The sequence below is a fragment of the Balaenoptera borealis genome (assembly GCF_965194805.1).
Source record: "Balaenoptera borealis genome assembly, chromosome: 10".
Classification (NCBI taxonomy): domain Eukaryota; kingdom Metazoa; phylum Chordata; class Mammalia; order Artiodactyla; family Balaenopteridae; genus Balaenoptera; species Balaenoptera borealis.
In genome coordinates, this window is record NC_138874.1 from 102298986 (window position 1) to 102304985 (window position 6000).

A 6000-nucleotide genomic window follows, 5' to 3' on the forward strand; every position below is an offset into this window, starting at 1 on the left:
AGTAGAGCCCCTCCCCCTTGTCACAGTGATTACATGAGGACCTCCGAGCCTTAGCCAATGAGCACACATGCTCTTCTGGCCCCCGGCATCGGTTCAGACAATGTGTGTTAGCCTGGGTTCCCCAAAAAAACAGAACCTGGGGCAAAGGCTTATGTGCAAGGACTTTATTCAGAAGTATGGTCCCAGGGAACAGAAGTAAGAAGGCAGGAAATGGAGGGGGGAGAGTCAACAGGAGGGTCCTTTCCCAAAGAAGCCACCGGACACTGGATCTCTTGGTCTCTACCTTCCAAGACGCCACACAAACAACTGCTACCCAGGAACGTCTGCTAGAGGAAGGAAGCGGGAAGGAAGTATCTGTTGGCCCCTGTCTCCCGTTGGTGAAAGTTTGACCGCATTGGGTTTTAACTCCCCTGCACATCCATGCTGTGTATGCACCCAGGGAGACCCACAGCATCTTATGCCTCAATAGCAACAGGGGAAAAAAGCAAGAGCAGCAACAGTGAAGATGGCCAGGGCCCATACAGAGCTAGCTGCCACCGCCCAGGCTGGACTGGCATACATGGGCAAAGGTCTAAGACAGGTGAGGCTAAGTGGATGGAAAGTGGCTCCTGAGAGGTGTCTGATACATTGTCCAATCAGCAGAGAGCCCAGGACTCGGGCTTGGTGATGGTGAGCCAGAGCCAGACCCTGTAGAGGCTTGTTAATCCTTGATCTGGATGCTTTTGCCAACAGTGTCCCATATTGCTTTGGCTCATTTTTTTTTTTTTTAAGTCTTGACTCATAGGGAGATTGTGATCAATGAAAAACCCCACATTTTCTTTCACATCAATGACTATCATGTTCAGTATACAGGCGATCGATTTCCTTTCGGAACTTAAATGTAGCACTCATTTCTCTCTTTTAAACTGCATCCTGTTGATGGCGGCCCCATTGCTTCAGCCGGTCAAGATCTTTTTGTATCTTGGTTCTGTCCTCGAGACTATGAGGTAATTCTTCCCAGCTCTGAATCATTTCCAGTGCCCTCCAGGGCCATGGATGCCAAATGGTTTTGAAAATACAGAGATGACAAATGTGAAGTAACAAGAAAGCTACCAAAGCCTTCACTCCGTCATCGTCACTCTGGTTAGATCGGGCTTGCTCCTCCCGTGCTGGGGGTGCGTGCCTCCCTTAGTCTAGGTTCTCCCAAAAGTGGAGCTTGAGATGAGCACTTGGCCGCAGGTGCTTGCTTTGGGCGGTGATCCCACAAGGCAGCAGTGATGGTTTGAGGTGAGTGAGCCAGAGGAAGAAGAGTCAATAAGGGCCCATCCTGATCTAATTACCACTGTGGGCAACTAGGGCTCAATCTTGCTAGGGACCCTCTGAGGAATCGTGTAGGATGTGCCCCCAAACCGTCCCACTGAAGGACAGGAGGCTGGGACACTTATCCACCCAATTCTCACCTCCCATCAGCTGCAAGTACTCTCAGGGGCAATAACTCCCTACACCTCTAGGGTACACCCTCAGCACTAGCTGAACAGACTTTTACGGCTTTGGAGGAAGCCCAGAGGAAGAGGAGCAGAGAGGTGCTACTGCAGGAACTTAAGGAGGTCCTGGTGCCACCCAAGGAGCTATTGGTGAGCCGAGGGGCTGTGGCATAGGGTACCCCAAGGGTCAATCACTCAAGGAAACTGATTGTGCTAAGGGTAAAGGAAAGTGTTTGTATGAGGTACACCATGAACTCCCACTGTCCTCCTTTCCAGCTGATGGTGTCAATTCTGTTCCATCCTTCCTCTCCTCTGCACTGTGCAAGCTGTGACCAATACTTGGGGTGGAAAATTAATGAAGCGAGGGCTTGTCTCTAGCTGTCATGCTTTCCCAGGTCAGAATTCCCACCCCCATCCCTTTATGTCTGGGGGAATTTGTTGGGGGTGACCACATGGGTTTAGACAGGGGCAGAATAAAGTTCCATGGGCACCCGTTGATGACTTCAGAGTCATGTTCCTTCATGCAGTCATGAGGTCTGTGCACGAGATGGTGGTGACCATAGTTAGGCAAGTATCTGTCCTCACCTTGGGGAAGCCTGAACTTCTGCTGTGGTTGCCTTTCCCTGGACCAGCCTTTCCCTGGACCAGAGGACCACAACACACACTGTGGGTGGGGGGGAGCTTTCCCTCTGAATCAAGAAATGGATATTCCCAACTGCTGAAGGCCATAGAATCAGAAAGGAGGCAGCCCTTGGATTCAGGATACATAGGTCTAGCTTCCTGGGTCCAGTCAGGAGAGAGAAACCACCCAGTAATCTGAACAGGGAAAGGTTGATACATCAAATGATTAACTATAACAGGGGATTATAATATCAAGAGTAAGAAGTAAAGAGAACTTAAAAAAATACAGCTATTACAGACATAGCACACTTGAAGATAACATATGTATTAGTTTGCTACGGCTGTCATACAAAGCGCCACAGACTGGGTGGCTTAAACAACAGAAATTTACCTTCTCACAGTTCTGGAGGCTGGAAGTCTGAAATCAAAGTGTCAGCATGGTTGATTTCTTCTAAGGCCTCTGTCCTTGGCTTGTAGATGGTCGTCTTCACTCTGCGTGTATCTGTGTACTAATTTCTTCTTATAAGGACATCAGTCATATTCAATTAGGGCCTACCCTAATGACCTCATTTTACCTCTTTAAAAATTCTATCTCCGGGCTTCCCTGGTGGCCCAGTGGTTGAGAATCTGCCTGCCAATGCAGAAGACACGGGTTCGAGCCCTGGTCTGGGAAGATCCCACATGCCGCGGAGCAACTAGGCCCATGAGCCACAGCTACTGAGCCTGTGCGTCTGGAGCCTGTGCTCCGCAACGAGAGAGGCCGTGACAGTGAGAGGCCCGCGCACCGCGATGAAGAGTGGCCCCCGCTGACCGTAACTGGAGAAAGCCCTCGCACAGAAACGAAGACCCAACACAGCCAAAAATAAATAAAATAAATAAATTAATTAATTAAAAAAAAAAAACTCTATCTCTAAATAAAGTCACATTCCTTGGTACTGGTGGTTAGGATTTCAACATACGAATTTGGAAGCAGGAGACACAATCCACTCCAGAACAACATAACATGACATAACTTAACTTGTCACTGCCCTTAGAGGGTCTAAAGAAGAGACTCCCCACCCCAGGGCTGTGACCCAAATCTTACTGGAGAGAGCACGTTCATGGCTTACTAGATGCAGGGAAGTTATTATGGGGCTGTGCCAGTGAAACTTGCTAGAACTCTGTCCTCTAGAACTTTCTGGAAATCTACCCTCTAGGTGCCTGAGAGAGCTGTTCATGGGGAGTTGTCTCAATGGAGGCACCCTGCTACAAAATCACCTGAAGGGGGTGCCAGGGAAGCTGCTAGCTGCTGGGTGCTGCTGGCCAGCAGGCACAGCTGGGCGCTGGGGAAGCCACGTGTGGTATAGGAACTTGAGAAGCCACCCCTTCTGCATGAGCCCGATTCCTCAAAAGCATGGCAGACACACCAGAACCAGGGAGCAAAAGCTTTACTTCCTGCAATCTTTCTCCAGCGCCCCCTACTGGCAAAGCTGAACATGGGGCCACACGCAAAGGGCCCGCTTCCATTTTCACAGAACAGACCAGGGAGCTTAGAGGCGGTGGTTAATAGGTACAGCATCAGTTCCTCCTTCCAGGCAATTCTGCCTGGACCCTGAGCTTCCCACTCACCCCTCTCCCCCTTTGCAGAAGTCTGCTGGTGCCTCAGACAGAGTCTGGGTTTGGGCCTGTGAGTCCTAAGACTGGCGTTTCTGTTATTCAAGGGATTATCCTTCAGTGGAGTCCTGTACGAAGCCATAGCCTGGCCTGAGCTGTCCTGTGAACAGCTGGAGAAGCGATCACCGGTGGCACCCCTTGGGGGACGCAGTGCCCGCAGGGCGAGGGTGGGACTGCAGAGCTTGGCAAGATTAGCAGCAGCAGCCTGGTGACCAGAGCAGAGGGCTGGAGGCAAGGTCCAGAGGGACCAGCCCAGGAGCACCCATGAGGCCAGCCCTTGGGAAACCATCTCAATAATGGAGTCGGCGATTTTTCTAGGGTGAAGAGGAAGACTCATGCTCTACTCATGTGAGTTTGGAAAGGAAGCAGAAAACAATGATATGGGCCAAGGCTGGAGAAACACAGGAAATACAATTAGAAGAGAATATCATTTGGATCTAAAGGGTCAGTACAATTATTATAGAGGAAAAGTTCAAAATTGTTTCTTCCCTTTCACATATCTACGATTTTATTTGTTGGTACAGTGATAATCCAGCCTCGGAGCAATACATTTGGAGTTCCCATGCCCGTCTACACTATAGAACTGAAAAAAGAAAGTTTTCCTTCAGACCATCTTTCTACCTGAGCCAGCAATGAATTCCTGTGTGCAACACATTTTAACAATTGCATGATATAATTTATGGTAGAACCTTCTTGTGGATGAAAAATTCATTATTTGTCTAGGCAACCTGATCCTGGTTCTTCTACTACAAAGCTTGTGATGTTGGCAACCTCTCTGAGCCTCAGATTCTTTATCTATAATATGAGCAGAGAGATTAGTTGTTAAGGCTCCTCTACATCTAACACTGTTTCATCATATTTCAGGAATAACTTGCAAAAACAATTTTATAAATCAGATAAATTAAAGAGTAATTTACTTGCCTTACTAATAGGATTTTTCATTTCTCACGTGATTCACAATTGAATTCCTGCAAAAAGTAAATTATCTTTGTGTCTACAATAATTTAGTTTGCCTGACATTTTGCAAATATGGGTATTTTTTTAAGCATAAATTTATTATTTTTAAAATTTATTTATTTATTTATCTACGGCTGCATTGAGTCTTCGTTGCGGTGTGCAGGCTTCTCATTGCAGTGGCTTCTCTTGTTACGGAGCATGGGCTCTAGGCACACGGGCTTCATTAGGGCCTAGTTGCTCCACGGCATGTGGGATCTTCCCGGACCAGGGCTCGAACCCCTGTCCCCTGCACTGGCAGGCAGATTCTTAACCACTGCACTACCAGGGGAGTCCTGCAAATATGGGTATTAAAGAGAGTAGTGCAGCCTGTCTTAGTCTGTTTTGGCTGCTATGACAAAATACCACAGACTGAGTAGCTTATAAACAACAGAAATCTATTCTTCACAGTTCTGGAGGCTAGAAGGCCAAGATCAGGGTGCCAGCATGGCTGGGTTCTAGTCAAAGCCCTCTTTGGGTTGCAGACTGCAATTTCTCTCTGTGGTGGAAAAGGCCGGGGAGCTCTGTCTGGTCTCCTTTACAAAGGCACTAATGCCATTCACCAGGGCTCCACCCTCAAGATTTAAGCACCTCCCAAAGGCCTTACCTCCTAATGCCATCACTTTAGCGATTAAGTTTCAACATACGAATTGGGGGGTGGGAGTGGCACAAAAGGTCAGCCTGTAGCACAGCCATAGTGGAAATAGTGTAACTGCCTGTTTAAAATATTCAGGAATTCAGTATTCTGGCAGAAGTTAATAAATTATAATTACTCCCTTACCCTTGCCTGGGACCAGTCTTTCTTAAACCAAGAAAGTGTCCTTACCTGGTGAGATTTTACGGACAATATTGAAGTCTCAGTCCCAGAGGAGAGCAAATAAAAGACAAGATGTGGTTCTTGCCCGATGTCACACCACGAAGGTTCACTCCTTTCACTCAAGGCGTTGATAGTTTCACAGTCAACATCTCTGGTGTGAATAAAACTGTAATTTCTCCTCAGCTATTTACACCTCAGTGCGACTGTGTTCATTAGCTGGTCCCCTGAGGAGTCTCGGAGAGCAAGGCCTTGGAGGCCTCAGGTTGAAAAAGGACAAATGTGGGAAGGTGCGTGGGTGTTGCGGGTGTGGGAGACGCCGGGGTGAAGTGGTGTTGGGGGGACTCACTGACTCTCCCACAGTAGACCAAGTCACGGCCACGTACCCAGTGGCTGACACATGGGGGCGCTCAATAAATAGTCCATGAATGATTCTGGCGCTACATCCAGGCCAGC